Source organism: Acomys minous, assembly GCF_964271855.1.
Source record: "Acomys minous genome assembly, chromosome: 3".
Classification (NCBI taxonomy): domain Eukaryota; kingdom Metazoa; phylum Chordata; class Mammalia; order Rodentia; family Muridae; genus Acomys; species Acomys minous.
In genome coordinates, this window is record NC_140485.1 from 22,483,362 (window position 1) to 22,501,483 (window position 18,122).

General features: G+C 43.6%; 1 protein-coding gene across 8 annotated transcripts in view; it reads left to right on the forward strand.

The window, feature by feature from the left end:
* The window catches only part of ATP8B4 (ATPase phospholipid transporting 8B4 (putative)), a 174,582-nt gene that overhangs the window by 24,604 nt on the left and 131,856 nt on the right, over positions 1-18,122 (forward strand). The window lies entirely within an intron of this gene.

An 18,122-nucleotide genomic window follows, 5' to 3' on the forward strand; every position in this document is an offset into this window, starting at 1 on the left:
ATCCTGGCTTCAGGTAATCCTATATCTGTAGAGGATGGCACCTTTAAGCCTTGGCCATAAGATCCCAGGGTGTCTGTCAGTGTGTCCATCTGTCCCTCTGTGTAGATGAGAGATACACTTGTGAGAGCTTGCTCTCTCCTTCCATCTTGAGGGTCTCTGAGTAGAACTCAGGTTGCCAGCCTTGGTGGCAAGTGCCTTTACCTGCTGAGCCATCTGGCTAGCCCATATATGTATGTTTTAAGATCTTGGGAAAAATCTGTTGTATATAACTTATTGGGGGGGTGGATAGCTATGTGTATACCTAGCTACATTTAATTGTTTCCCAGTGTATAACAAGTATTTTCATTCTGTGAGTATAAGGAAAGTCATATTTTGCCAGATTATAAGCCCTTTTCTCTGGTGTTTTGATATAACCTCTGAGATATTTCGATCTTATAAAGATATGGAAGATAACATGACATCCTTGAGCTCACGACCCTGGATGAGTAAGCGCTAAGTGTTTTTCATACATGTTTCAGGTCTGTCCTTTAAAACTAATAGTATACTAACGGTGTAGAGATGATATGAACAAAAGCACACACATGGCTGTGTGGCTGTGTTTTCTGTTGGGTTTCCTATTAGCACCAAGGTATTATAAAAGTATCCTGGGGTCAACACAGAGTCTACATGGCTACCCTGCCTTGGACTAAACATTAATTAAGGAGAAGCAAAGTCCACTAAGCCCACAGAGCTAACAAGGACAGCACAAGCTTACAGTGAGAAGGTGCTAGTGTGGGCTCATAGGGATTCACCTCCATTGGGAGGCAGTGTGGCTCGCATGGGCCTGAGGAGGGCCTGGCCTTTACTGGGCATCTCCAGCGGAACGTGAGCTGTAGCTCTCTCAGTCTCATCGGGGCTAATTAAAAGCAGTGACTTCATGGAGCCATTGTGAGGACCAAGGCACAAATACACACAGCGTCTCTGAGTTAGTCTCTGTGCACTTCGGATCTGAACCTATGACTGTTTACTAAATGGAATATCCTTTTAGGGCAGGGAACTCCCTTAGGTAAACTGCTCAGTCTTGCCCAGCATTAAAGGAGGTGGATTTGGACAGATCCCAGGGAAAATGTCCATATTCACTGAAGGAGTGATATCCCCACCAAAAGACTGTAACTGAAAATGGTGAGAAACCCTCTCCTTTTGTGGGAGAGACGAAAGGAGGAATGACAAAGAGTTCTTGAGTGTGGTTACAAGAACGCTTGGAGCTAAGAAGGGAACCACAGTTTGAACCTTTTCTCTCAGGACTTGGGGTCTGATTGCTTTATTCCTCCGAGAATCACAACTTTCATCTACAAATTGTGAGACACTTTCTGCTAGGGTTGCTTACTGCCTGGTTAAATTCCATTTCTTAACAAAATATTTGATAATAGTAACAATTGCCTCTGTCACAGTGGTTCTCAACCTTCCTAATGCCGTGACCCTTTGATACAATTCCTGGAGTTGTGTGGTGACCCCCCAGCCCCCAGCCATAAAATTGCTACTTCGTAACTGTAGTTGCCAACCAAACATACCAATCTCTGTTTTCTCCTCTCACTTCATAGTCCCCCATGGAACACTGGTACATTTTTTTTTAATAGCTGCTGTTTTTTTTTTTTAATTAAACATTTTTTACTTTTTACATTGGCAAGTTGTTTTTATTTTATTTTATTTTATTAAAAAGTAAGGTTAACTACTTCATTTTTATTTCGATACAGGGTCTGATAATGTCAACACTGGCAAGTTAAAAATATTGTTTTTGGAAGGTGCTGGGAATTGGGACCATGCTTGTCCTAGGCAGGACTCTACTACTGAGCCATGTCCACAACCCAACTGGCCATATTTTTCTACTCTAAAGATGGCAGAAGGTAAAGGGCTCCAGATTTTACAGAACAAGGCTTGCCCTCACGTTAGATCTATACATGTGACTGGGGGAAGAAAAATTATTTAAAACTCAGATAAACGGTACAAAGCTATGAGCATTAAGCCTGCCTAAGCAAGCCTCTCTCATCGAAGGTGGAAGGACAGTATTTCAATACAGCGATAACCTTTGCTTATCAACAAACGGCAAAGCACACAGCAAGACAGAAGGCAGGCCTCGAAAGCAATCACAAGCACCACCTTTGAGAGTTAAGGGATTTAGACCTTACACAAAATGACAAGGTTAATGGTTCCAACTTTGATTAACTGATAGATAGGATACGATGTTGTGAGAACAGAAAGGTGGGGAGTGTACAGTCTCTCGAGGAGTTTCAGACTGGCAAGAAATGTAGAACAAAGTAGACTCAGTGAGCAGAGGGAGAGAGTGCCAAGGGTGGGAACTTTCATTCTCATCAGAGGGGAGAAGAACGTGTTCTTGATGCATAATAGGACTCAAGTAATAGAAATGGCAAATACACTTATATTAAAATGTGTTGGGCTGTGGAGAAGGCTCAGCCAGTAAAGGTACTTGCTGCCAGGCCTGGCAGCCTGAGTTTCACTCTGGGGATCCACATGGTGGATGGATGGATGGGACTGATTTCTGTGAATTGTCTTCTGACTTCCACATGTGTTTAGTGGTATGTGCCCCTCTCCCTACACACAAAGGAATTAATTACTCAAAATATAGTAAAAATTTTAAATATGTTAATGTTAAAAATGTTAAGTTGTGTAAGTTAGCCAAGCAGCCAACAACTTAGAATGGATGGTAGAAACAACAGAAACACGTGTAGTTATATTAAAATGTAGTGTCGGGGCCTAGAGAGATGACTCTGTGGTTAAGAGCACTTGCAGCTGTTCCACAGGACACAAGTTTGGGTTCCAGCACCCACACATGGCTCACTAGAGCCTGCAACTGCTGCTCCAGGGGACCAGCCACCAGAATCACCTGCATACGAGGCGCGCACACACACACACACACACACACACACGGACACGGAGACACACACAGATGCACACACAAATAAAAATACAGTGTTGTTGTATTTTATATATCTTTAAGAATATTATTTTATTAACATATAACAATTATATATATTAATGGGGTACAATATGATGTTTTCATTATGTAAATACTATATAATAATAGAATCAGTATAATTAGTATATTTACCATTTTAAAAGTTTATCATGTCTCTATGGGTCCACTGTCATTCTCTGTGTGTGATCTAGTCAATGACATCTCCAAGTCCATATGATGTGCCTGTATTTCCCTGAGACCAATTGGACCAGGAATAAAATGTCTTATGAATAATGTATGATTCATTGATCTTTTAAAATAGAAATACAAAGGATTTTCTAAGTTTAGTATTCCTAGTGTGGCTGCTATCTACACAGCAGCATGTATGTTTGTTGATTTACTACTTTTCAAAGAAGATTTGAGACAGTGTCCAAACAGAACACAGAGCTCAAAGGGATTAAGACTGTGTGAGGAACTGGTGTAGGTGGGGTGTTTTAAAAAAATATATTCTATTTATTTCTATTTCATGTGCATTGGTGTTTTGTCTGCATGTATGTCTATATAAGGGCATTAAATCCCTTGGAACTGGAGTTACAGACAGTTGTGAGCTGCCATATGGGTGCTGAGACTTGAACCCAGGTCCTCTGGAAGAGAGCAATCAGTGCTCTCAACCACTGAGCCATCACGCCAGCCCTTAGGTGGGGTACTTTTAAATGACCTCCAAAACACATGTGGAAGGGGCCTGTCTGCTTAGGCAAGCAGTGTGTTCCAGGCCAGTGGGATTATCCAGCAAGGGAGATTCTGGATTCTGCTTCCCATCTGCAAGGAGCATATGCAATCTGCACAGGAAAACAAGACCAGCACGCCACAATAAGCCAACAGTGAGAAGGAGAAGGAGAAGGAGAAGGAGAAGGAGAAGGAGAAGGAGAAGGAGAAGGAGAAGGAGAAACTAAATTCTAATTGTGTTATATGGCCTGTAATATCAGGGAGGAGGACTCCATGTTTGTGGGGATTTTGGAGGACGTTTGGATAGAGGAAATGATCTCAGCCTTGCGTGCTGCTTATTTGGATTGCCAGGTTGGAAAGAACAGCGCAGAGCGAGAGTCCAGGGTGTCGTGTGAAGTCACTGTGGTTCAGGGAGGTGAGACAAAGAGCGTGATGCCAGGCATGGTGAGACACGCTCGTCACGCAGGCCTCCTAAGGCTGAGGCAGGCTGGCTGCAAACGCAAGGGCAGCCCCTGTAGTCTGTATATGAGGCCACAGGCTCACAGTAGTGGGGGAGCTGTAGGATCATATTTGGCCCATGGATTAAACAGACTGCAGCTTAGACCTGAGCAGAATCTGGCTGTGGCAAGAGTTGTGGATTTAGGAATAAACCTACGTAGGAGGAGATAATGTGACGTTGGAAGGAAAGTGGGAGTTGTTGGAGGTGATGGCTGGCTGGGCAGAGAGGGGCAGATGCTCAGAGCTCTTGAGATGGCAGGAAGGAGGGCCCCAGAGAAGGGAAGGAGAGCAATGCCTAAAGAGAGTAGGGTGGAAGCTTTGAGAAGGGAGGTCTCAGGAAATGAGTGACTAATGGTTCTAAAGTTGGATGCAAGGGGATTGAGAACCACAGAAAGATCCTGGTGATCATAAGACCTTAAGGAAGAGGTTTAAACCTTTTCTCCCCTTTTACAATCCATTAGGCTATACATGACATGCACAGTATTATTTACAAATTATGATGCCTTACTTTCACACGTTCACACCATGAACATTAGGGTATACCCTACATTACCCAGGCACAGATTATCGCTCTGCAAGTGTAGCAACTTCCCCTACATGTTAGGAACGTAGGAAACATTGTCTGAATCCCTGGTCAGACATCAAACACAGAGGCGCAACTTGACAGGACCAAATGCTCAGATTTCTATAGATGCTCAGCACATGTAATGTTAACAAATGTTATCAGCATCGCAATGACTATAAAACTGTACCAACTACACAGGAAGTAACTCAGGCTTGAATCATGACATGACAAGATCCAAGAGATTCTGACGGTCAACACAACGCACCAAGCATGTAGCTGCAGCCCTAACCACAAACTTGGTTGCATTGGTAAAGATCTTGAAGGCGTACATCCAACACTCACACTCTGCCAACTAATTGGCACATCTCTCAAAGCACAGACAATCACATAGAGCAGTTCTGCTCTTTCCTAATGCTGTGACCCTTTAACACAGTTTCTTATATTGTGGTGACCTCCAGCCATAACATTATTTTTTTTGCTGCTGCTGCTTCATAACTGTAATTTCGCTACTGTTATGAACGATAATGCAAGCATCTCTTTGTTAGAATGGTCTTAGGCAACTCCTGTGAAAGGGTCCTTTGACCTCCCCAGGGGTTTGCTACCTACAGGTTGAGAACCATAGACAGAGCAGCACAGTTTGGTCACGTCTACAGGAAATGTTACTCTTATGATTAACAACTCTATTTGGGTTCTACATGCTCAAGACTGCCTCAGCCTCTGTAATGTGTCACGTGTAACGAGAGTGTCTGACTCCTCCCACTGATGGCCATTGGGCAACTACGCCCAGGAGCTGTAATGTTTGTGCTGTAGCTGCCCCAACAGGACCTGCTCTGCCTGGCTCTGTATTGTGTGGGGTGGCAGCCTTCAGGCTGTGCTAGTCGTTAATTAACTTGTTTTGCAAAGTAATATTTTTGGCTTAAGTTGGTCCATGTCTTATGCATAAGTGCCAAGATTGAACGGCTGTTGAAACCACGGTGACAGAAAGAAACAGCCTAAGAGAAGCAAGCTTTATTCTGGCTCATTGTTTTAGAAACCTTAAGTGTTTTCTGTGAAGTAATATACAGTTGGGGTTAGAAGGCTTGCGATGGGTGATCTCTGATGGCAGAGTTTAGGAGTTCTGTTATAGTTCGGCTGCTTCGGGATGGATGTCAGCTCAGATGATGCAAGAGGAAGAGACACAACTGCCCCAGCGAAGAGAACCACACATTCAGTTTCCTTTGTACTCAGTGCCCTATGAAACTGGTCCACAATCACCATGTGAACCAAGTGGGCAACTTAGCAACAATTTCCAAGCTAACGGAAAACCGCTATCTCCAACTGTCACCAAGTGGTTTTTATAACTTTTTGTTGTTCTACTTATCATCCCAAACAATATGGCTCTGTGATCAGATTGCTAAAATCACAGTAACTGCCATATCTTACATTTTGTAGGCTGAAGACCAATTAATCTTTTCATGCAAAAATATAGTATCTAATTCATGTCCACTACCAATGCTCAGATTTTTGTTTTATTTTTCATGTGACTATGTTTCTTCTTCATAAATATTTATGGTATAATATTTTGAAATATATTTAAATTGTAGAATAGTTAAATCAAGTTAATTGACATATTCTCTTTGTTTATTATACTTATCATTTTGTGGTGAGAACACTAAAAATATATCTTGTTTTTGTGTTTTGAGACAATATCTTACATTGTAGCTCAGGCTGGCCTGGAACTCACTATTCAGACGAAGTTGGTCTGAAACTCACAGCAATCCTCCTGCCTCAGCTTTCTAGTACTGAGCTTATAGGTGTGAGCCAACCTTCCACTCCTAGCATAATCTATTTTCATAGACAAAATACTACTTAGGGATTAAAGTTCAGTTTTAATACTTTACAAATGGGCTGGTTTGGAGCCATTCATATGTTTATGTATTTTGTGTGACACGACTGTTAGGTGACATAGTAGCTGAAAGGGTATGCTTGGAGCATACCAAGAATGTTCTGGCTCAGCACATGGGAAGTTGTTGAGAAATTATAGCAGTATAGCAGATGATTAACATGTCTGGTGATTTGAGTCTGTAGCTCCTAGTACCCTAGGCCAGATGTCTCCAGCATCCCTGACTACTCTGGTTTCACGCATGCCTTCCTGGTTGTAACCTTGTGAGTCCAGCTGTCACTGTCCAGGTGCCATGGAGATGTGCAGGAGAGGTGACATCATTCTGTGTCAGTTGTGGGGACACAGGGTTGTTTTGAACACATATTTTTGGTTTTCGTTATGCACATTTGTGTACATACATGTCATGAAAGAAGAGGCAACACTGTCCAGGAAAGGAAGGGGACTAACATGAGAAGTTATGAGAGAGGGAAAGATAGGAAGCATGGCTAGAAACACAGTCAGCATATGCTGTACACTCATGTGAAAATGTCTATATGAAATGCAAGATTCACCAGTGGTAGAAAATATAGCATGCATTATTTGTCTGAATCTGTCTTAGTTCATGTAACTTGATAATCTCCAGTTGCATTCATTTTCATGGAAGCAACATAAGTTCTTTTAAGATGAGGTCTCACTAGCTGGCTTTGTTTGGCCTAGAACTCACTATTTAGATTGGGCTGGTCTAGAACTCACTATGTAGACCAGGCCACCCTAGAACTCACTATGTGAATTAGGTTGGCCTAGAAGTTACTGTGTAGGCTAGTTTGGCCTAGAGCTCACTATGTAGACTAGGCTTATCTAGAAATCACCATGTAGACTGGGCTACCCCAGAACTCACTATGTAGATTAGGTTGGCCTAGAAGCTACTATGTAGAGCCAGTCATCCTAGAACTCACTTTGTAGACGAGGCTGGTTTTGAACTTGCAGAAGTCTTCTTGTCTCGGATTACAGGTATATGCCACCACACTCAGCAGGATAGTTTTATTACTCTCTATTAATCAAGGCAAATTGACATTCATTTGCCTTATTATCCTTTGTTCTCCATACTTTCAGATACTCATTTTGCTTTCTGTTTAGAGGCCAGAGTAGAACACAGGACAGCCCTTCTGATAGCTGTGGATGAATGCTCACACCGGAGCCCCAGAGCAAGCGCCTGGGATTCCATTTCTTTTCAAAGAGCTTCTGCCATTCTGTGACTGCTTATGGTGTCATGTTCCAGAGCCAAGCACAATGTTCTGGACACCATTTGACTAGCGTGATGTGGAAGAGAATGTGTTACTGCAGTCAAAGTATTAATGAATAGGAGAGAGCAGCAACTTTTTGGAGATAGTTGACAATGACCCCCACTTCTATTGTTAGTGACGAGGATTGACATTCTCCGTCTTTAAGTCTCCTTTATTACTGTGTCATATGCAGACTTACTAAGCGTGACTTCTGTGTCTTCATCAATATCTAAACCAAAGGACCAATTGAGTCAGCAACTTTGTGGGTGGGGTCTATGCATTTTAAAAAGCTCTCCAAGATTTTTTAAAAGTTTTTTTTTTCATTAACTTTTTTATTTGCTCATTTTAAATCCCAATAGCAACCTCATTCCCTCTTTTCCTTCTAGCTCTCCCACCCACTTCCCCCCTCCTACCCTCCCTCCTCCAGTTACCAACCCACCCTGGCACATCAAGTCCTATTAGGATTAAGTGCCTCCTCTTTCACTGAGGCAAGACAAAGACAGCCTTGCTAGGGAAATGGGATCCAGAGGAAGGCAACAGAGTCCAAGTCAGAGACAGTCCCCACTCCAGTTTTCAGGGACCCACTTGAGGACCAAGCAGCCCATCAGTTTCTTATGTGTACAGGGCCTAGGACCAGAGCCTCTATAGGCCCAGGTTAATTGGCTATGTAGGTCTTTTTGTGGTGTCCTTGACCTCTCCAGCTCTCTTAATCCATCCCCTAATCCTTCCACAAGACTCCTCAAGTTCTGCCTAATGTTTGGCCTTGGGTCTCTGCATCTGATTCCATTATCGGCTGGATGAAGCCTCTCAGATGACAGTTATGCTAAGTTCCTGTCTGCCAGGGTAACAGAGTATCATTCATAGTGTCAAGGGTTGGGTGTCTCCCATGGGGAGGGTCTCAAGTTGGGCCAGTCACTGGTTGGCCGTTCCCTCCATCTCTGGTCTGTCTTTTATCCTTGCACCATCTTGTAGGCAGGGCAAATTTTAGGTTGAGGATTTCGTGAGTGGGTTGGTGTGTCCCTCCGTCCACTGGAAGTCCTGTGTGGCTACCGGATGTGATTGCTTCAGTGTCATTATCCCCTGCTGCTAGGAGTCTCAGCTATGGTCACCCCATATCTTCCCAGAAGCCTCCTCCATCCCAGGTCTCCAGTGTGTCCCAGAGATGTCTCAACACCAATTTTCCTTCTCACTCCCAGTCTTCTCACCCCACCTCCAGTTCTTGCCCCTGCCTATTCCCTCTTCACCCTCTCTCTCACCTGGTTCCCTCTCTCATTCCACTTCTGCTACCTATTTTATTTTCCCTTCTTAGTGGGATTCAAGCATTCTCCTTTGTCCCCTCCTTGTTACTTAGAATCTTTGGGTCTCTGGGTTAGAGCATGGTTATCCTGTACTAGATGGCTAATATCCACTTAGGAGTGAGTACATACCATGTGTATCTTTCTGGGTATGGGTTACCTCACTGAAGCTGATCTTTTCTAGTTATATCCGTTTGCCTTCAAGTTTCATGATGTCCTTGTTTTTAATAGCTGAGTAGTGTTCCATTGCGTAAATATACCATAATTTCTCTATCCATTCTTTGGTTGAAGAACATCTAGGTTGTTTCCAGTTTCTAGCTATTACAAATAAAGCTACTATGGACATAATTGAGCAAGTGTCCTTGCGGTATGGTGAAACATATATTGGGTATATGCCCAGGAGACAGACAGCTGGGTCTTCAGGTAGAACTATTCCCACTTTTCTGAGAAGCCACCAGATTGATTTCCAAAGTGGTTGCACAAGTTTGTACTCCCACTAGCAATGGAGGAGTGTTCCCTTTGCTCTACATTCTTGTTAGCATGTGTTGTCACTTGAGTTTTTGGTCATAGCCATTCTGATGGGTGTAAGATAGAATGTCAGAGTAATTTTGATTTGAATTTCCTTGATGACTAAGAATTTTGAGCATTCCTTTAAGTGCTCTCAGCCATACTAAATTTCTCTGTTGAGAATTCTCTGTTTAGCTCTGTACCCCAATTTTTAAAAAATATTTTTTTTTATTAATTTGTTCATATTACATCTTGATTGTTAGCCTTTCCCCTGTTTCCTCCCATTCTTCCCTCCCTCCCACTACCCCCCTTCTCCCCTCCCCTATGTCTGTGATTGAGGGAGACCTCCTCCCCCTATATAAGCTCTAAGAATATCGAGTCTCTTCTTGGTAACTTGCTATCCTTCCTCTGAATGCCGCCAGGCCTCCCCATCCAGGGGACGTGGTCAGAAAAGGGGCACCAGAGTTCGTGTGAGAGTCAGATCTCACTCTCCACTCGGTGGAGAATATCATGTTTGTCGGCTAGGTCTTGGTTAGGGTTCAAAGTTTACTGCCTATATTCTCCTTGGCTGGTGCCTTAGTTTGAGGAGGACCCCAGGACCCAGATCTGCCTGTCATAAAGTTCTTCTTGTAGGTTTCCAGGACCCTGTGGGTCCTACTATTTCCCCATTCTTCCATGCTACTCTCGCCTAAAGTCTCAATAGGATGTCCTCTCCTCTGACCCACTTTCTTGGTAAGTAAAGTTTTCCATGGGACGTATCCCTTGGACTAGTGTTTTGATATAAGTGAGTATATACCGTTTGTCTCTTTTTGCTTCTGGGTGAACTCACTCATTATGATAATTTCTAGGTCAATCCATTTGTCCACAAATTTCGGGACTTCCTTGTTTTTAATAGCTGAGTAGTACTCCATAGTGTAAATGTACCACAGTTTCTTTATCCATTCTTCTACTGAGGGACACTTAGGCTGTTTCCATGTTCTGGCTATTATGTATAAAGCAGCTATGAACATGGTTGCGCATATGTCCCTGTTGTGTGTTAGGGCATTTTCTGGGTATATTCCAAGGAGTGGGATAGCTGGGTCTTGAGGAAGCCCTATTCCCATTTTTCTGAGAAAACACCAGATAGCTTTCCAAAGTGTGTACCCCAATTTTTAATTGGGCTATTTGGCTTATTGATGTTTAATTTCTTGAGGTTTTTAAAATATATTTTGTATATCAGCCCTCTGTCAGATGTAGGGTTGGTAAAGATCTTTTCCCAATCTGTAGGCTGTTGTTTTTTCCTATTGACAGTGTCTTTTGCCTTACAGAAGCTTTTCAGTTTCATGAGGTCCCATTTGTTAATTGTTGCTCTTGTGTTAATTGTGCCTGAGCTGCTGGTGTTCTGTTCAGGAAGTTGTCTCCTGTACCAATGCATTCAAGGCTCTTCCCCACTTTCTCTTCTCTTAGATTTAGTGTGTCTGATTTTATGTTGAGATTTTTGAGCCTCTTGGACTTAAGTTTTGTGTAGGGTTCAAGTGATCGACATTGCCTCAATATATAAGTTGGAGGAAGATACTCAGTGTCAGCCTCCAACTTCTACATCATGGACACATATATATGCTTATTTGTTCACACATATGCATCCACACACACATATGCATGTATGCTACTTACATATGTATAAATAGGAATCAGCAATCTAAGTTAGGATTGACAGTATTGAGCACAACACTGCTTAAGACAGTATGCACTTTACTCCTCACTGCTAGAGATCTCTTTACAGACCATTATTGGTCTATTAATCATTTCATCTTGCTTACTTACAAATTTTAATTTCTGTAATGTCCTGGCATTTGTGTAATTAGATTGTAATATTATTGGTTTTTATTTTTTGTCATAGTATGAAGAAAAGTTTTTTGTTTTTGTTTTGTTTTTTTTTTAGAAAATAAACATTTATTAAAGTGGGCCTGATTGCACAGGTGTATAATCCCAGCTACTCTGGCAGGTGAGACAGGATCATAGGTTAAGACTGGGCATGTAGCTTAGAGGCAGAGTGCTTGCCTGGGGCCACCACTCCAAAAATGAGAAATGAGAAAACTTTTTAAAAGGTAGAGCTGAGCCCAGAGACCTCTGTCTCACTCCCTCACCCCCTAAAGTGCCCTGGTGGTCCCTGGTGGAAGTGGCACTGACAATAATCTACTGTGCCACAAAATGCCTCCAGCTCTGCTCTTCCAAACACAGCAACCTCTCTAGAATCATCATCATCACTTTCTCCTCCTCCTCCCCTTCCTCCTCCTCCTTCTTCTCCTTCTCCTTCTTCTCCTCCTCCTTCTTTAAATAATTTATTCAGATTACATCCCAATTGTTATATTCTCCCTTGTATCTTCCTGTTCCCACCCTCCCTCCCTCTTCTACCCTATCCCTCCCCCTAGGCCTCTGACAGAAGGGGACCTCTTCCTCCACCATATGACCACAGCCTATCAGGTCTCATCCAGAGAGCCTGCTTCCGCTTCCTCTGAGTGCTTCCATGCCTCTCCACCAAGGGGAAGTGGTCAAATAAAGGGCACCAGAGTCATGTCAGAGGTAGGACCCACTCTCCCCATGACCGTGGAGAATGAGCTGTCCATTGGATTGATCTGAATAGGGGGGTCTAGGTTTATTGCATGCATTGTCCTTGGTTGGTACAGTAGTCTTGAGTCTTCTTGAGTGTGTGTGTGTGTGTGTGTGTGTGTGTGTGTGTGTGTGTGTATGTCTGAACAAACTTCACTTTCCAATTTTACCACAGTTAGAGTAAGTTGGGTGAAAGACAGAGAAGGAGAATACACCAAAGAAGATGATATGAAGGAAGCAAAGTGAGGTAGGAAGGGAAAGGTTTGGCAACGGTATCTCCTTGCTTGTTCATTCATTCAGGAAGCAGTGGAACAGATCTGGTTGCTTTGGTCCTAAAGTGGTTTGTGCACTGCTTGTTATTCTTAGCTGGGCTCCCAGTGATGCTTGTTGTGCGGCTGGATGCTTAGCTTTTTTTTTTTTTTAGATTGTTTCTCTGTACAGCCTTGGCTATAATGGAACTCACTCTGGAGGCCAGGCTGGGATCTACCAGCCTCCTGAGTGCTGGAATTACAGGCAGGTGCCATCATAACTGGCTTGAATAGTCAGCTATTAAATAAACCAATTCCCATGGTTCCTTGCTCTGGAGCCCGGCACATGGAGTTTAGCTCAGTGTCTTACAGTATCTGATCAAACCAGCCTCCGTGGACTCTAAGAATGCTGTTGGTCTGCTCAGCACTTACCCGGCTCCTCCTGCACCTCTGTTTGAATCTGCGTTAGCTCCCGCAGAAGGCGATGGACTCTGTTCACACACATTGTTAGGGAGTCTCACTGTCAGTCCTGAAGCAAGGTCAGGGCAGTGTTCATTTAATTCAGACCATCTCGTCCAGCCTCAAAATTTGGTGAACATTCATTAAACCTTTGGTGCATTCCATGATGGCAAAATATAGAATGACATTTTATTTACAAAGTATCGTTATTATTATTTTGTTGATACGAGGAATTTTAAAGTCTTCCAACCCCAACCCCTCACCAACCTACTTTTTTTTTTTTCTTATTTCTGACCTGGCCTCTGTTTTTCCCCCCTCTCAGCATCTCCCTCCCAGACAAAAATTCATCCAACAAAGGTACAAAGGCAGGATTGTGAATTTGTCTGGATTTGGATTTATTGCCTAATCCTGCCTGTGAAAAGGCTGTAGACCAGAAAGACTGAGGCTGTTGGCAGGAGCCGGGCAAGCTAGAGCAGCACCTCAGAGTACCATGGACTTCCTTCTGATCGCCAGTTGCAACCTTTGAGGGTGTCGCTTGAGGCTGCACTATTTGTGTAGAACCCTGACGTAAGAAGACTCTAGGAGGGTCTATTACTCTGGACAATTTGTTATTAACTAGACTCTTCCACTGCACCTTTGTTACCGTCATAACGCTGAGGTCTGGAAGTTTGGACCTGGTTTGCACAGTAGTGTGAGCATGGCCTGTTTAGTTCTCATAAACAAACCGCTTCTGTGGACTTTGTGCTCCCAAACTTCCCTGCAGTTAAGAAAACGGGTCTGACTGAACTAGCTTTCGCATCAGCTCAAAGCAATGCCCAATTTGCTCCCAGAAGGCTCTGGAGCTCTGAGATGGCCTGTGGTCAAAGTTACAGGCCTTGTCCCTAGCAGGGGCTGGATGTGTAAGGAGAAGGTGGAGACATGTCCTGGCAAAACAGAAACAAGATTCAAACAGATCCCCAGTGGAGCGCCCAGAGAGGCGCTGAAGTACAGCCCTGTTTGGTGCTTTCTCCTCTCTTGAACTCCACCCCTTTATAACTCAGCAGGAATTTTAACTCCCTTCCGAAATGTCACAGAAGAGAAGTAAAAAAAAAAACAAAACAAAACCAAAAACCCAACATTAGGAACGATCTAAGATGTTTTAAGTGTCTAAACATCCTGGACAAACAAAGAAACAAAAAAAAAGCAGTGTGATTAAAGTAACCTCCGAGGAGAATTTAATTTGTTCCCCTGGTAATTGCCCAAATTAGTCCTTTGTAGATAAACCATCATTCGTAGGACATTGCTAGGTCTAGAGCTAGTTTCAGAGGCCGAGGCACTACGCTGAGGCCTGAGGTGGGAAAGAAAGGACAGTTGTCATGGCTGCCTGGCAGATTTGCTTTGGAAGAGACGAAGGCCCAAGGGCTTTTCTCGACACCGCTTCTGAGCTTAGATGGGAAATGAGGTCCCAGAGCAGCTTGGTGACATTCCAATTCAGGCTGAAAGTGACTGCTCCGGCTGATTGAATTACTGCGAACCTTTCGCCGCACTACAAGGACGAGAGGATCCTCTCCCAAGCGGCAGTCTAGGGCTTCCACACTTGTCATTCACCTGCACAAACACAGCGTTTTAACCCCAGGACTCTATGAATTGTTACTTTTGGCATCAGCTCTCAGAACTGTTCTTGGCTTGGTTTCCTCATTTGTGAAATGGCGCAGAGACACTTCTGGATCCTGGGAGGTTCTGAGGGCAGTGGGCTGTGCTGCACCTGGAAGGCTGCAGCACCTCAGCTGTGGTGAAACTGTCTCCCTGAGAGCTTCAGATCTCTCACCCTGGCTGTGTCCACTTCCTTCGATCCTAACAGCGACTGGCTAGCCATCTTCAAGTTTTAAAAAAATTATTTTTAATTATATATTCACTTTATGTCCCAATCATAGCCACCTCCCTCCTCTCCTTCCGGTCCCTCCTTCCCACCCTTTTTCTCCTATTCCCCTTCCCTTGTCCTCAGAAAAGGGGATCCCCCCAACCCACCCTAGGGCATCAAGTCTCAACAGGACTGAGCTCCACTTCATCCACTGAGGCCAGGCAAGGCAGCTTGGTCAGGGTGAAGCGTTTGGAGCAAGCAACAGAGTCCATGTCATAGAGAACACCTGGTCAACTTACTAGGGGACCCATGTGTAGCTCAAACCGCCCATTGGTTACACATGTGCAGGGGCCTAGGTTTGGACCATGCGTGCTCTTTGGTTGGTGCTTCTGTCTCTGTAAGCCCCCATGGGTCTACGTTAGTTGACTCTGTTGGCCTTCTTACAACATTCTCGTCCCTTCCAGGTTCTTCTATCCTTCCCTCTCACTCTTCCACAGGGCTCCCTGAGCTCCGCCTAATGCTTGGCTGTGAGTCTCAGTATCTCATTTGATCAGCTGGCTAGCCGTCTTCACAGTGAGCACAATCCCCCATTTCACAATTCTTTGTGAAAAGAAAGTAAGATTGTGAGTCTATCTATGCACATATGATAGGTAGATTTTTTTCCTATAGATACAATATATGTGTATGTACACACATATAAGTACACACGTGTATGTATCATCTCATATATATGCACATATGTGTGTACATGTAAAAATACTTGTAGACCTGTATTGCCCTTATCATAGACATAAATCTATAGTAAGCATACACCTATAGTAAAGAAAATCTGTATTATGCATTAGTTATCTCAGCCTTGTTTTTAGTTAAAATACACCTAAAACTTTTCTATTTTTTATTTTTTGTTAACACAAGGCATTCTTTTGGGTACCTCTGGGGATCACCCCTGGAATCAGGTGTTTCCACAGCTTCATCAAGGTAGTCAGTCTTTCGAAATACATAGGTTTTTATTACTTTTTTTTTGAGAATTTTATACAACGTATTTTGATCATACTCCCCTCCCATTTCTAGCTCCTCCCAGATCCACCTGTCCCAACTTCACATCCTCTTTTGTCTCCATCAGAGTCACTGTGAAATAATGTTAAGTAGGAAAGTCATGCAAGAAAGCATCCTAAGGCAAAGAGCCTGGTGCTTCAGCTCTGTCACTCACTGTTTGCATAGCAGTGGTCGCTTCCTTAAATAATGTCACCAGTTTACAAATCTCTTTCCTGTTTGGTCCTGCCTTTCTCCCCCATAGCTAAAATGCAGTCTTACTCTGCATATGTATACACTTTTATTTGTCCATGCTTGTAGTGCCTGACAGATAGTAGGCCCTTTGCAGACGTGAGCTGAACAAAGGAGTGATTGATAGGGGTAGCGTTCCCTCTGCTTCTTCTTTCTGCAAAAGTATATCCTGCACATGGTTGGGATCCTGGCTGAGGCGAGCGCTGTGATGTTGCTGGTAGCCATCCATAGGCACTTCTCCACACAGCCTTTCTGCAGTGTTCATTGGTGCAGGCTCTTCTCTATGTCTTCCTATTCAGGGCCCCGTGCACGAGCACCAGGAGGAGCCTGGTATCAGAGAGGCAGGTACCAGACATGACTGTGCAGCCCATCTGCCCCACACATGCATTCTTTGGAGGAGCTTTGCATAAACATGGGTGTGTTTCACATATTTCCTGAGTGTTGCAAACGCCTTCTGGCCACTTCCTCCTTTCCACAAGCAGTCTGTGGGCACAGCTTCTCTTTGGCTTTAATTCGATGGTGTCAAGATGCTCTTTCCCTTAGTAGAATTGTTTGTTTCCCTATATAGTCTAGATGGTGTCATAACAACACTACACACGAGTTTTCCTGTAGCAAGAAAAGGTAGCCATTTATACAGCTGTCATGACATAAATGTGTCTTATCAGATGAGGAAAGATGTTTTGATCGCGCCGAAACCATGGGACTCTTGCAAAATCTCCTGAGGTTTGGCCTGTGGGCAATCACGGAAACGCACAGTGTTTCCAGACAAGTCCTAAACTCATGGAGGGCTACCTTCTGTGATGCAGGGTGTTAGGCAGGAGTAGAGTTAAAGAAAGCCATGCTATGGCACGGACCATAAAGGAACCTCAAGTGTGTTATTAATGATTGTGTCTGGTGTTTGGTTGGGAGTAAAAAAAAAAAAAACCTTCAGACTAATTTAGGCAATGACAGGTGTGAACAAAACATAGTTAAAAAGTAAGAGATAGTGGAGCCGCAGGAAAGGCCTGTTCTAATTTCTCTGCCCTTCTTTCTAGATTTTATTTATTTTCTGTCAGGGTCTCAATACAAGGCTCCAAACTCACTAGTATCTCAGACTGACCTGTCACTTTCCACCTCCTGAGTGCTGAGGATGTAGGCACCGGCCACCACACTCATGGCCCATTTGTTGTTTGTTGTTTCCTGTACACACCCTAGCTCTGCATCTTAAGTGCTTAGTTTATTCTTAGCAGCCCTGGGACTCAAAGAGTGACACCCGGTGCGACTCTCTTCCAGATTGGAATGCACTAGGCAAGAGAAAGTCTCTTCACGTTCCAGATTTGACTTTGGTCATGCACCATTTTCTCATCTCAAAAATGTAATTGGGAAGATGGGTTGTGTGGTTGGTGTGAGTGAATCTGAGCCTGACACTGGAGTTGTGGATGCAAGTTGAACCCATCACGATAAAGTATTTGAGGTGACTGAGAAAATAGTCAAATGTACCTGCTGCTCACAGCGTTGAGTTTGAAGTATAAAGAATGTATACACATACAGGCATATGTGACATATATGTACATGGTGTATACATATATGTTATCTGAGATGTCACTTATTGGTTTTCATGTCTGGCTGAGGTGGCCCTTCTGTCATCTGTTAGCAATGTGCTGTGTCGTTTAGGCTGAAGCCTTAATGTATGGGCATGGCCATCCTGGGACTTCTCTTCCCCTTTGGTACTGTACTGCAAATGTTTGAGATAGTCCTGGTCCATCATGAGCAGTATATGAGTATCAGAAACAAGAAATAGACTCTTGCCGGGCGGTGGTGGTGCACACCTTTAATCCCAGCACTCGGGAGGCAGAGGCAGGCGGCCAGCCTGGTCTACAAAGTGAGTCCAGGACAGCCAAGGATACACAGAGAAACCCTGTCTTGAAAAACAAAAACAAAACAAAACAAAACAAAAAAAGAGAGAAATAGACTCTTGGGGGGTGAAGTCATAGACTGGAGTTTTTCTTATTGTGACAGAGTTTGTCCTGCCTAG